Source organism: Meriones unguiculatus, chromosome 1 (genome assembly GCF_030254825.1).
Source record: "Meriones unguiculatus strain TT.TT164.6M chromosome 1, Bangor_MerUng_6.1, whole genome shotgun sequence".
Taxonomy (NCBI): Eukaryota; Metazoa; Chordata; class Mammalia; order Rodentia; family Muridae; genus Meriones; species Meriones unguiculatus.
Genome location: NC_083349.1, coordinates 18,841,528 through 18,856,714, shown reverse-complemented (window position 1 = coordinate 18,856,714; position 15,187 = coordinate 18,841,528).

Sequence of the window (15,187 nt, the reverse complement as noted above, 5' to 3'; positions counted from 1 at the left end):
TGTTGGAGTTACTGTCAGGAGTGTGGGTAACTCTCCAGCAGCTGCACCACCATAACCCCCCACCCAAATCAACCCTCCACCTCTTGCTTAATCCAGCATCCCTCACAACCCCATACAGCTAGGGCACGACCCCTTGCAGGCTCAGCTGAGGCAGAAGAGACTGTCACCCAGAAGCCCAGCATCCGTAACTCTCCCTCTACATAAGAATATTATCAGCCCCATCACCCCCTGACCACTCCATCAGCCATACTTCTGCTTAGTCCTTGCCGTGACTGCAGGCCAAGGTCTTCTGAGATCACCACATCAGCTTTGCTTCCAGACAACGCTGGTCACATAACCTGGAGGAAGCAGCTACCAGACAATGGTCCCTGGGCGTTTGAGAGGAGGGTGTGTGCCCCAGGGTGGAGTGCCCTCAGATGAAGGCTAGGTCCTGTTAGCTGATAGCATTAAGCCCTGCTACATCCTTGTTGGTCTTCGGTCTCATTGTTCTAACAATTGTTTAGAGAGGGGTGTCGGCGTCTCTAACAAAAACTGTAAATTTGTGTTTCTCCTTTTGTTCCTTTCAGCTTCGGGCATTGGCCTTTCAGCTGTTAGTCCCTTCTTCTGAGAAGGTCCTGACCCCTGGATTTCTCAGAGTCACCCTCGCTGGAGTGTCATTCTGGGCTGGGGAACAGTTCTTCCCACACTTGGAGATTGCTCTGCCACCTTTGACCTTCATGGTTTCTGATGAGGAATCTGCTGTCGGCTGAGTCAGTGCTCCCTGTAGATGTTTTCCTACTTGTTCTCTTGGGTTTTGAGAAGTTTGGCACTGATGTCTCCATGTGGCTTGATTCTGTTCGAGGTTCACCTGGTTTCTTGAGCCTCCATGTGTTTTGCCATACTTGAAAAGTGTTTACTTTTTTAAGTAATTTATTTATTTATTTATTTATTTATAAGTAATAAATTAATTAATTTATTTATTCACTTTATATCCCTATCATAGCCCCCTCCACCCCCTCCTCATGGTCCCACCCTCCCTCTTTCCCTCTCTGCCCTCCTTTATTCCTCAGAAAAGTGAAGCCCTACCCACCCACCCGCCGCAGCTCATCAAGTTGCATGAGGACTGAGTGAGCCCTCTTCCCCTGTGGCCTGGTGAGACAGCCCCACCAGGGGAGAGTGATAAAAAAGGAGGCAACAGAGTCAATCTCAGAGATAGCCCCTGCTCCCCTCACTAGGGGACCCACATGAGCTACCCATTGGCTACATCTGTGTAAGAGGCCTAGGTCCAGTCTATGCATGGTTCTTGGTTGGTGCTTCAGTCTCTGCAAGCCCCTGTGGGCCCTGGGCAGTTGGCTCTGTTGGTCTTCTTGTGGAGCTCCTGTCCCCTCCAGGTCCTTTTATCCTTCCCACTGCTTTTCCACAAGACTCCCTATGCTTCACCCTATGTGTGTCTGTGAGTCTCAGCATCTGTTTCAAACCACTACTGGGTGGAGCCTCTCAGAGGATAGCTATGTTAGGCTCCTGTCTGTGAACATAGCAAAATATCATTAATAGTGTTATTTTTAATTATATGTGTGGCTATGTGTCTGTGCGTGTGAGGTCAGGTACCTGTGGAGGCCAGAAGAAGGAGTCAGATCCCCTGGATTTGAAGTTACAGGCCATTCTGAGCTTCAGTATGGGTGCTAGGAACTCAACTCAGGTCCTCTGTAAGAACAGCAAGTACTCTTAACTTCTCACTCATCTTTCTAATCCTACTCAGGAGATTTTGACCTTTTTTGTGGTACTTTTTCTGCCGTACCCTCTGCCTGTTCTTCCATGATTCCCACAGCTTTATGAGTCAGCTTTGGTTACTATAACCAAACACAAATGCCCGAGATAGCCATTTTAGGACCATACTGGACAATAATAGGGTTGGTCTGGGGCTTAAAGGGCTCATGTTTGGAGGTTCTAGACCATGACCGTTGGGCTCATGCTTGGGCCATGCTTGGACCTATGACAAGGCCACACATCTCAACAACAGAGTGTGATGAACCAATGCCTCTAGCCTCATGGGTGAGAAGCAAATGAAAGAAAAAATGGGAGCTAGTCTCTCAATAGCCCCTTCAAAGCCATGCTCCTAGTGTAGTGGTTTGAATAAAAATGGCCCCCAAATGTCTATAGGGAGTGACACTATTAGGAGGTATGGCCTTGTTGCAGTAGGTGTGACTTTGTTGGAGGAAGTGCATCCCTAGGGGGAGGGCTTTGAGGTCTCAGAAGCTCAAGCCAGGCCTAGTGGCTCACATTCTTTTCCTGCTGCTGGTGGATCCAAATGTAGAACTCTCAGCTCCTCTCCAGTACCATGTCTGCCACCACACTGCCATGCTTTCTGCCATGACAATAATGGACTAAAAGTCTGGAAGTGCAAGCCAGCCCCAGTTAAATGTTTTTCTTTATAATAAGAGTTGTTGCAGTCATGATGTCTCTTCACAGCAATAGAAATCCTAACTAAGACACCCACCGACCAAGATCTCCTGCCAGACCTCATTTCATAAAGATTCTACCACCTCCCCATGGTATCACACTGGACACTGAGCCTTCAAAATATTGGCCTTTCAAGTAATACCAAAGATCAAACATACCTGACGGCTGATATTGACCATCAACTTGTCCACTTGATCTAGTAGAACCAAGGAGACAAAACTCTGGGCATGTCTGTAAGGGAGTTTCTGGATTGGGTTGACTGAGGTGTAAATGCCGCCCTGAATGTGGGTATCACCATCCCATGCTCTAAATAAAAAGAAAACAGCAAGCTGAGTGCCAGCATTCACCTGTCTCTCCTTCCTGTGGACTGTGGCCTGTGCCTTGCCTGCACCAATGGTCTGTACCCCTCCAAAATGTGAATCAGAATAAGCCCTATCTTAAGTTGCTTTTGTTGGGAATTTGGTCAAGTGAAAAGTAACTGACACGCCACAAGGCATCGCTGTGAGCTTTCTGATACAGTCCCTCAGAAGCTGGGGCTGTGTGTGTGTTCTTGGTCTATCTCCTCTCTAGCCTGGATCATCTTTGTTGGCCTATATCTTCCAGTTCAGTGTTTCATTCTCTCAAGGGATCTTTTTCCTTCCTTTACTTAAGTCCACTGTAGTAGCTACTTCTCTTGTTGCTGCGACTAAAGACAAGAAGCAACCTAAATGATGAAGGGCTTATTTTGGCTCATAGTTTGCAGAGATAAAGTCTGTCGGGGGGGGGGGAAGATGGTGGTGGGCCACTCTGTGCCTGGTGGTTGTTCACCACAGGGGACCAGGATCAAGAGAGACAAATACAACAAGGGCTAGGCTACAACTGTCAAGGCTAATCCCTCAGTGAACCACTTCCTGCAGCACATCCCCATCTCCCAAAGGCTGTGTAACTTCCTCAAACAGTATCCCTCAGTTAAAGACCAAGGGTTGAAACAGATGAACCTGAGAAGCACATTTCACATCCAGATACACACACACACACACACACACACACACACACACACAAATATCTTTTGTCTTCCCCCCTCCCTCCTTTTCATTGCTGTAGTTTTCAGTCCTAAAAGTCCCATTTGAATCTCCTTGGTATCTTTTTTTTTTTTTAATGTGTGTATAGGTGTTTTGCTTGCATGTATGTTTGCACACCATTTTCATGTCTGGGACCCAAGGAGGCAGAAGAAGACATTGAATCCCCTGGAACTGGGCTATGGATGGTTGGGAGCTGCCGTGTGGGTGCTGGGAATACAACCCAGGTCCTCTGGAAGAGCAGCCAATGTTCTTAACATCTAAACCACCTCTCCAGCCTTACCCCTTAGTATTTTTCCTATCTCTGCTTGGATTCTCTGGTTTTGCTGAGCCTCTGTGTGTGTGTTTTAGCTTGTCCCATGGGAGGGTTTTAACAGTGGCTGTGCTAAGGTCTTGGCTGAGTTAATTGTACCATCAGTGTTGCCTCAGTATTGACCTCTACTGATCACCTCTGACTTCAGCTTTAGATCATCCTGGTTCTTGTTCTGGGTTTTTACCAAAGCCTGGGTATTACAGATTCCGTTAGGAAATTCTAGGTCTTAAAACTCTGTTAGTAGGCTTCCCCTAGCATTGCTTCACCGGGAGGAAGCGGAGGCTCATATTCCCTGCAAGTTTCTGAATGCCCAAGAGATCTCTGCTCCTTGCTCACGTTGGGTTTGATTCTTGCTTAGGGTGGGACAGGGTAGGTTGTTACAACTCTTCCCAAGTCCTCCACTGACCCTGCAAAAGCTTGGTCATCAATGAAGTAAAGCCAATAGGGAGAGATGGGTGCTTCATTACTGAACGTTTGTGTGTGACAGGAGCATGAGATCTGACTGACATAAAGGAAAAGAGGGAATGGACGCCTGGCTTAGACAAACCCCAGCTGGGGTTCCTCATCTCTACCAGCCTCGGCTGTCCTTTGTGCACTATTTTTTCTGTAGCTTTATTTGGCTGAACTAAAGTAGTTCTTTGTGTGTGTGTGTGTGTGTGTGTGTGTGTGTTTCCTTTTTTATTTGGGGAGTGGTGGTTGAAGAGAAAGGATTGAGACAAGATCTTACTGTGTAGCCTTGGCCTGGTACTTACTGTATAGATTGTAAACAAGGTCATACAAGATGGCCTTGAACATGTGGAAATGCCTCATCCTCTCAAGTGCTGGAAATACAGACATGAGCCACTATGCCTGGCTAGTTCTCCATTTCTTTAGGGTTCCCCTTTTCCTCATCCCTTTCACTTTAGAAAGCAAGATTTTGTTCCCTGACTATTGCTTCTTTTCTACTGGTGTTCCACTCTGCTAACCTTCTCAGCTCCTGAATGTCTGGACATAGGAAAGCGCTTGCTGAGGTCACCACCCCATTAAAACATATTCCCAGGAGACTCCCGCTATGAGAGCAAGGATCTCAACTGGTGTTGCACTTCAGGACATGAAAGAGAGGCTTTAAGTTTCATGAATGGGCCAGAATGAAGATCCAAATGAGCGGATTTGCTCCTCGGCTCCTTTATGTGGTGTCCCCAGATTCCTAGTTCAAAGTCTGGCAACAATGTGCTTAGATCCCAGTCTGCTCTGTCTAGCGAGCTGCTGCCTTCATCTTGAGCTCTCCCCATCATGAACCTGCAGGCTGTGATAGAGGTACCACAGTTTGAATGAGAAACCATCCCTTCCCACTCATGTCAAACACGTTGGATCCAGCTGGCGCCACTGTTTTAGGCATTCCGTCTGAGCTCTCTTCCTCTCCCTGAAAACTGGAGAGACTCCTCCAGGGGAGCCAGCTGCCATCGTTTGGAAATGAAATGTTCCTCTCTCCCAGCTCCTGTGTCTAACACATGCTTCCTCACCTTGGAAAGTTCTGGAAATGTTAGCTGGAGCCCGGCTGGTGGAAGTAGGTCCCTATCGTGTGCCTTTGAAAGCGATGCCTTCACTCTCTGCTTCCTGTCGGCCAGGAGAGCAAGAATTTCCTCTACAACACATTTCTGCATCATGAGGCATAGAGTCCAAGTGATCATGGACCGAATGGACCCCCTGAAAACATGGGCCAAAAGCACTGGTCAATGTTCACACTTCACCTACTTCCTTGTGCTGGTTGGACCCCCTCTGACACTGCCTACCTCTCTCTACTCCCCGGTCTTTAACATAGGGTCCTGTTATGCTGCCTAAATCTGTGACTCTGAGTGGCAGATGTGTCCACATCAAGTGAACCACTCCTCAGCACTGAAGGGACCACCCACTGTCCCTCCGCACTCTTCCTCCCTGTCCACAGGGAACCCTTCATGCCCTCCGCCTGTCTTACTCTACTTTATAATGTGTTTTTCTCTCCTGGACATTTTTCATGGGCCTCACCACAGCTGTGTGTGAGTGAGTGTGTGTGCATGTTGCTTTCAGAAACATGGCCTCCCTAGTCTCTGTAGCTCTCCCGAGGGTCTGTGGATTACCTGGTCCCCTAAGTCACCATTTGCTTGTTCTAAAAGCCTGTGGTTTAAAGGACCAAAGAGTACTCAGGTTTCTCAGTATGTCTGCTGTGGGCTCACTGGGCCTCTCCCCTGCTGGCAGAGAATCAAGAGGATCCCTGGGCACCAGAGCAGAGGACAGAACCAGTGACAATTGGAAATATTCCCAAGAGCATTGTAAAAAAAAAAAAAAAAAAAGTGCTAATTTTTCATCGTTTTATATTCCCCAGGCTCAGATGATAATCCTGAAAAAAATGAAGAGGTACTTGTATGAAATGCCAGGGGTGAGAGAGGGGTCCTAAGCCTGGAAAACCAAGGTCGAGGTTTGGGAGATAGATACCCTAAGACCTCAGGAGTCAGCGTCACATAGTGACTTACGATGATGGTGGCAGGGATGGAGAGAGAAGAAGCAGAGAAGAAAAGAACCTGTCCAGAGCTCAAGCCACCCAGCACTGACCATAATGACCATGCATGGCCCAGGGGTCTCACTTCAAGAAGAGGAGAAACAAACTGATCTTGGCCTCAGCTGTCCATCCTCCAGCCTTTGGACAGTTTCCAGGGTTGCTGAGGTCCAGAGAGGCTCAGAGCCCTCCCTGGCCAGGCTTGCACAGAACCTGCTAGAGTCCTTGCATTCCCTGCCTTGAACCAGGGACCCAGACGACTCAGGGATACCCAATCTTCTCAGACAGCTTCGGCCCAGGTGCCCTCTCCCCTGGCCTCCGGGTGGGGCTAGGGTGTCTAGACTGTGAGGCTCCTCAGCCCCCAGCTTTTGTCCCCAGAGTGCCTGGAATAGAAGAAGAGGTCCCACACAAAGGGCTGTTTGCCTTTCCCCCAGCTCTGGGACAATGCTCTGGCTGTGAGCCAACGCTGGGGCCCCATGCCCACCAGCTAGAGGCTGCTGTTGCTCATCAGCTTGAGGATAAAGGGTGTGCCAGCCGGGACAAACTCAAGAGGCTGCACTTCCTGCTTTGGGGATAGGAGCTTTGTGAGGGAGCCTTGGACATAGAGCGTCTAGGTAAGCAGGCGTGGGACTTGGAGAAGCCATCGTGCTGCATGGGCAGACTCAGACGAGACGTGCAGGGTGTGATGAGGTGGAGCCTGACGATGCTAGGTCTTCAGCGGGAGGTCAGGCTGCCTGGGGCAAGGCTGGGCAAAGGTGGGCTCAAGCTAGACTGGCTGAGACACGGCTGGATGTAAGTGAGCTCTGGGGTGGGACAGAGGAGGAAGTGGACTCCATCAACCTCCCCAGCTCCCCAAGCTCTCTGTTCAACACCTTGTGCCTCCCTCGGTGGCCTCAGGACCCCTTTCCTGGGCCATCCATACCCCAGCCCTTCCAGCCTATGTAGACTTCATCTCTTCATCTCTCTCCACCCCTTCTCTCACCATCCCACCCCTGCCACCTAAGAGCCAAGCATCTGACTTGCCACTCACCCCGGAGCTACCTGATTTCCACATCTGTGTTTCCCTTACCCAGTTTCCATGCTGGCTTTATTTTGGTTTGGGCCATGGGTCGCTGTAAGATGCTCAGAACTGTCTTGGGATGAGACCTGACTGCACAAGAGGCAGTGATATTCCCCAGTGCCACTTCCCTTAGAGTGGGTGTGGTCTCAGGGATTGGTCAGAGGAACTGTAGGGATGCATTTGGTCCCAGAGGTGCCCAGGCCCAGCTACAAGTCCTCATGTTTGAGGCTGATCCTGACGGCCCTCTCCTTGTTGGCCTTCATGCTCCATTCACGGGGGAATAAGGAGGAAGGCTGCCTCTGAGGACCAAACAGGAGAGGAAAGTACCAACCTTGGCTCCCATCCACCTTGGCCCCTGGGGCAGGAGGCCCCTGGCCTGGCCTTCCCAGCCCTCCCCCTTCTTGGTGCTGCCTCTCTGTAGCCTGGGAACACCTCTCCCCTGGGCCTGCCCAACTCCACCTGAGACAACATCCTGGCCTCGATAAAGCCTAAGGGCGCACGCCAAGCTAAGCGGCTTATCTACCACAACGAAACCGCACCCAAGAGGAGCCACATGGAGTGTAGATAAGGGGACAAGTTGGTGGGTGGCGTTCCCAGATATCCATCAAGGCCAGTGCCAGAGCCTGGCAGGCCCCTCTGCCAAACTGGTGGGGGAGGGATACTCAGCTTTCAACCCCTCTTTTTCCATACCTGAAGGGATCATTGTGAAGCTGTGGACAGATACAGGACAGCTGCCCTGGGGGATGGCCCACCACTCTGGCAGTGGCTGAGCCGAGGGGTAGCATCCGCTGGAGGAATCACAAGGTGTCTTGATTGCCTTCTTGAGCATCTTCCCTTCTTAGACTCTCAACTGTCTGTGCTCCCTGGCCAGGCCACAGCAAGCGGACAGCTTTAAGCAAGGCAATGCGGTGTTAGGTACGAGTCCAGCTCTGTCAGCATTTGATAGGTGTCTTTAGGCCTTGATTTCCCCAGCCACAATGAGGATGCTGAGGTAGGCACCACAGAGTCCTCTGGTGTTCCCTCAGGGCCAGGGAGTGCCCCTGGCCCCAGCTGGCATGAGCCTGAGACACCTGTGGTAGGGAAGAAAAAGAGTTGCAGAGTTTCCCTGGCTACCAGTGGCCTTGCATGGTAGAAACTACTCAGCCTCCACCAGGACCACGGCCTATTGTTGCCAGAGGCAGTGCTGATTCCCCCGGGAACTGCCTTGTCCAGGGTCATATTTGGCCTCCAGAACCCTGTCAGAAGGAAGGCGCAAGGCCAGTGCTGGACTCTCTGGAAGTCCAGAGTTTATCTTTTACCTTGTTCCAAGGGTAACATCCTGACAGTGTCCAGTGTATCCCTGCCCACAAATGTCAGAGTCCTATGAGACTCCACAGTCAGGTTCCGTGAAAAATAGAATATGTATGTTGCTATAGGGAGAATACATGATGCATGAGACCCCGTCTGGTCTAAGCTCCACCCTGATGCCCTTGGTGCCTGCACAGGCAGGCTGTGTAAGAAGCTTCTTCTTGAAGGAGGGCGTGGTGGTTATTGATCTTGACTGAAGAAGTAAACCATAGGGCAGCAGGTGCAGGTTCACCCCCCTGAGGCCTACAGCAGGAGTATGGGGTGAGGGTGCCAGGCATCCCAGCCTCCCCTGCACTCAGGGACCTGTCACTAAGCCAAGCTAATTCCCCTGCTCCAAGCTCACACCTCCCCTCCCCTCTTTCCTGACCTCCTGAGGGCACTTGGTTAATCACACACACCCCATGGACTTGATTTGGACCCTGCTTGACAATTGTCTTTCCATGTTGCTCTGGCTTTTCCCTTTAGCCACCCCTTCCTTTCCTCATGCTGAAGGCTTGAAGTGTCCCTGGGCTCAGAGTTCATAGTACCCTCACTTCCATTCTGGCATCCCTCCTGCTGGCCAGACAAGGGCTATAAGGTATAGCCAAGCTGTGAGAAAGCACACTGTGTGGATGGGGCATGTGCAACAAGGTCTGAAGGGCTTGGCACAGGGCGGAGGACAGCTGGCTATTCTCCTGTGTAGAGCATAGGGGCCTGGCTGGACCAGGGCCCTCATTACCGTGTTCAACCTACAAGGAGCAGGAAAAGGACACGGCATCCGTAAGAAAGCTGGGCAGAGGTTTCTCAATAATGCCATTTTCTTTGTTGCTATGACAAAATGCTTGACAAGAGGAACTTAAGGAAAGGTTCATTTGGGCTGATAGTTAAGGGCACCGTCATCATGGTGAAGACACAGCAGCAGGAGTGTGAGGCGGCCGGTCACATTGTCACTGTAGCCAGGAAGCAGAGAGAGCTGGAGGCTGCTACTCAGCTCGCTCTCTCTTTTCCAGTCTAGGACCCCAGCCCAAGGAGTGGCGCTGCCCACATCAAGGTGGGTTGTCCTGCCTAGAACTTCCATCACAGACATGCCCAGAGGCGTGTCTCCTGGGTGATCTTAACTCCTGTCACGTTGACATCAATGTTAACCATCACGACTGGGATGCCCCACCCCAGGATTACGCAGACCTTCGATGCTGGAGGCATCCAACTCTATATTCAATTGCTGCTGCCTACCCTGATATGCCTCCCTCCAAGATGCACCTGCGTGAGCGGTGTGGAGTGAGCTCGGACGCACAGAGCAGTGGCCACTGGTCCTGGTAACACAGCATGCCACCCAGAAGGGTCAGGGAACTAGCCACGTGGAATGAGGATGGCACCCTGGTGCCTCTGAACAGGGCCAGAATGGGTGGAGTCAAAACAGTAGAGACCCTCTACCAGAGTTTTGTGGGTTCCAGATGCCTTGGATACAGACAACTGGAGATTCCCGTCTTTGTCAGCCTACCTGCCTCGGTGGGCCCCACACACACCTGCTTGATCCTAACAAGCCAGCTTTTTGCACACCAGGTTTACATGTCTTTACTTCCAAGATCCAACAGGTGGAAAACCAAGTATCCAACAGGTAACAGGCCAGTGATCTTCTTGTCCCGTGTGTGGTCATCCTCATAGGAGGCCACTACTCAACCTTTATAAATAGGACACTCACCATGGGTCAAGGATGGTGCACTAAGTCTAGCAGGATTCCATGTCTTGGACGTCCCTGCAGTTGTACGATTCATAGAAACATATGAGAGAGAGACAGAGAGAGAGAAAGAGTGAGAAAGAGGGTGTTGGGTGCTGAGGAATCCTTGCTTGACAGGAACAAGGTTCTAACTTTTTTCTTTTAAAAAAAAAAAAAAGAATGATGGTGACAGTTGCATAACATTGTACCTGGGACTTATACCACCGAAATGTGGACTTAGACCTGGCTATGATGGGATGCTGCTTCCCCAAGCCTCCCCTCTCCCCTTTTATAATACACTCTGTAATGTGCTGACGTGCAGAGTATGACATACACCCTTGTGACCATGTTAAGTCCTGTGGCACCGAATACATTCACACAGCTCTATGACTGTCCCACAGAAATTCCCGGTGTGCCTAAAGTGGAGACTGAGGCTGGGTTTGGGCTTTACTGGTACTGGACACTCACAAACAGCACAGGACAAAAATGTCCACTGTATGGAAGGAGTGGGTGAAGACACAGGCAGAAATATCATCCCCCTGTCTGACACAGTGCCTAATGCGTGTATCAATGAGGGACCATTAAAGAGCTGGTGGAAAGTGGAGAAGAGGGAACTAGAGAGGAAAAGAAGAAGGGGGGGACAGAGGGAGTAAGACAGGGTCCCTGAGACTAATTGGTCCAGGCCACTGTTCAGCACAGAAAAACTCAACCTGAGGTCACTTGAGTAAGAAGCCTGGGGCCTTTCTGTGGGCCAATGGTGAACACACGTGCTGGTGGCAGTGGTCTGAGCCATTCACTCTTCCTCTAATTAAGCTAATATTGATCAAGCCATAACCATGGGCCACTGGTCAGTGTGCCCCTGCAATGCTCATTCAATGTAAGAAGAACCTTCTGACCAGCATATGGAATATTCAAGTGTGTCTAAACAGCTTAACAGGGGGTACCTAGAAAAAGACTAGCCCAAGCCACCAAGCCACCAAGCCACCGCCAGTGGTTGTTGGCAGGTCATCGGGTACGTGGAAGATACCCTGTGGATGATAAACATGTATGGGCTGATGTTGAGCCTAGGATTTCTTCCGTCTGCGATGGGTGGTTCCAGGTTCCCCAGGGAAGCCTGAGTCATGGGCTATAGCCCAGCCAGGTTCCAGGGCCTATGAGCAGTGTACCTTGGCATGCATACTAGCAAAAGACACGTTTATACATAGAAAAGGAAAATATCTTCTCCTGCCACCCTCCTCCTTCAGAAAACAAACTGGGGTTTATCTCTCCCTGGACCATGGGAACCAGCATTGGGTGGAGAGTGTATTCATCAGCCAAAGGGCAGACTGGCTCAAATCAAGGACTCAGAAAAAGAACAGCACCTGCTACCATGGTTGACCAGATGGCTCTGCAGCCATGCTTAGCTCCTAATCCCACTTCAGGAAATGTAAGGGAGTGGAAGAGGGCAGAAGACCCACAGTGATGGATACTCTCAGAAAAAAACACCAGGACCAACTATGAGGCCTCCTCAATCCAATACCTTCTTGAAGTGAACTCCAGAGGAAATGGGACACAACTCTAGCTCCTTACCCAGCATTTCTAGGGAGTCTTAGGCCTCTTCTGACCCCATGAAAAAGAGACATTGCTCAGTGTCTTAGCAATGCTGCCAAAGCCTGAGTGGACAGTGGCCACCACCCTTGGGCTAGAGAGAATGGACCAGACATAGGATCATCCTCCACTATTTCCTGGCTGGAGACCAGTGGCTCTGCTTGACGGCTGGGGACATCCTGGTATCATCAACACCTCCCTGACCCTAAAGACATGCTTCAGTGCTAGAACCAGGCCTGGAGATCAGGGTGAAGGAATGAAAGATGGACAAGATCTCAGTTCACAGGAGAGGATGGCCAGCACGTAATGAGCACACAAGGTGAGGAGTGTGAGAATGAAAAGGATGGTGGAAGGAAATCTTCCTGGCCTCAGGAGATGGGAAGGGGGGCATAACTGTATCCAACATGAGGTAAAAGAAGAAAGCCAAGTGACAGCAGGAAATATGGGGTCTCTGAGACATCAGAGCAGAGGCAGGTCCTGGGCCATAGACAAGCCCTTCCCTCAGGGCAGAACCTGACCCTTGCCTCTGGGGCTCTGGCTGGGAGCATGTTGAAAGCTACATGAGCTGAGGATTCATAAATTGGCCCACAGTGGTCTCAACATCTCCACAGTACTTCCACAGTGCCCCCAGTACTTCCACAGCCTCCTGCACCATACACCAGACCTGCTTTGAAATTCAATGTGGAGGTTATAAATCCACTCCCCAGGCTGTGGTCCACCCACACCTTGCTAGCTATCACTCTGTGTGGGGTAAGGTTACATAGATGTACTATGTTTGTACTCAGGGCTAGACCAGATGCCTTGTATAAGATTTGTCAAGTTTGAATCAACCACTAGATGCTCAGCGTGGTAGGGAGTGATCCCATATCTCCTGGAAGCTCCAAGTGCCCAGCAAGCCCCCATGCCTCCAGACTCTAGCCCTCTAGAACCAAGGTCTGGACCCACAGTATCTTTCACCTGCTAGCAGGTCCCCTAAGTCCTGAGTCTACTTAGAAGAGTCTTTGAAAGTTCCAGGTATCTAGCCCTCTTCTCCTGCCACCCCCCACCACAACTCCCATCTACCTTCTCTCAGCCCCTTGAAGATTCTTCCAGAAACATGGCCTCCTCCTTCTGCTTCACTGATTGGCCCTTCATCTGGCCTAGCCCAGCTGAACAGCCAGTGGTCCTCACTCTTACACCCACCTTCCTCCTCCCATGAACCTTTTCACCACCCTCCTCCACCAATCTCATCCCTATACTCTCCTGACAAGGTCTGTTCCAGATCCAGACTTTGGGGCTGTCCAGGAAGCCCTCTCCAATCCCACAGGGCCCCTGCATCACCAGGCCTGCCCACCTAAAGAGGCAAGAGGACTCTGATCAAGAATAGTGACAATTGCAGGCTGGAACCCTTGCTTCTCAGACACCAAACATCCTTGTCTTTCAGCCAGGCCCACTGACCAGTGAGTGGTTAAGCTGTCTGGGCTGACTTGGGGTTAGACTGGAAGAGGGGATAATGTCTGTGAAGGATAAGTATTGGGCTGGGGACACTGCTCTGTGCCCTAACACCACAGACCCTGCGTCTAGGTGATCCCATCACAAGACAAGAGGCAGACAGCTGGACCTAGAGGTAGGTCAGACACTGTGCACACTTGGTATTGAGGAACCCTGTGGCACATCTGCCATCCTGTCCATTCCTAAAGCTTTACCCACCAGCCAGAAAAGAACCTAGCAATAAGACAAGACAGTCCAAGGATGGAGGACTCCTGTGCAGGTCATGCAGGTATCACCCTGGTGGCTCCCTTGAATGTGACTCAAACTGTTCATCTTTTCCGTCGCTCAGTGTAGATTAGTGTGAGATGGCAGACAGTCAATTTCCACCCTGGCAGAGCCTGCATCTGAGAGGCCAGTGCAATTACCAGAGCCTAAAGCGTGCCCCAGCCCAGAAATCCAAGCGCTCAAGGCCCTGTGTGGAGAGGCTGTCTGGCCCTGATTCCCAAGGAATCCACAGGATCCTGCAGCTAGTTGATGAATGACACTCCTGGGTGGGCTCCCACACCAGGGACATGGCTGATATTGTCAATGGACTTAATTCCCCAAAGTTAAAAAAAAAAAAAGAAAGACTCATTGGCCTACCATATTCTCTTTCAACCCCAGGAGGACAAAGCTGCAAGACTAAACCTGTCTGTACATAGGCCCCAGGGAAGAAGAGCCTTGAGACCCTAGGACCAAGCTGGAGCCTTCTGACACCACAGAAGCCAGAGCTGCTGAGCTACCATGGTCTGCAGAGACCACAGCCTGCAGCCTGCAGCCCACACCAGGGCTCCAGAATGGGATGGAGCTCGGGATCATAGAAGGAGGACAGGCAGGGAAGACCCACAACTCAGTAGCCATGCTGTTCTACACAATGAGGGCTCCTCAAGGAAGCTAGGTCCCAGAGCCTGGTGAGACTCTGCCCCAAGCATGGCGGGGTTGGAAGGGCTTTTGTTTCATCTATGGGAAAAACACCAAAGAACACCCTTGGCCCTCCACCACACCTACACTGCAGAAAGGAGTGGTGTGGAGGAAGACAAACTCCAGGAATGAGATAAACAAGGACACAGAGACAGACAGAAATAGGACACAATGAAAGAGACAGAAACAAAACAGAGACAGGCATACCAGAAGGTACAGAGATCAAAAAAGAGAAGAGGGACACAGTGACAGAGACAAAAAGACACAGAGATAGGAGACATTGAAGCAGAGTAGCACATACAGACAGAGGCAGATACAGGGAAAGACACAAGCAGAGACATATAGAAAAATAAAGAGACAGACAGAGATAGTTGCGAGGATCCAAAGACAGAAAGACAAAAGGAAAGAGAGAGACACACAAAGACAAAAAAATAAATAGGGGCATAGAGACATGGAAGCAGACAGACAAGAACAGGCAAAGTCAAAGAAAGAGGAGATGCAGAGATAGAGACCAAGACATGACAGCTGATCTCCAACATTCACACCAGCATCATTGGCAAAGGCTGGAAGGTGGCAGCAAGGTCCTCAGAAGGAAACAACAGAGAGAAGAACTGTGTCTTTCCCGGTGTTTTGCAAGATGAGCAGGGTTCCGGGGAAGATGTGGCGGCCTCACACAACATGGCTTCCCCAAACAGTTGCAATGGGAGCTTCTGTTACATGTTTTACCACAGTTTTAAGTTGTCCA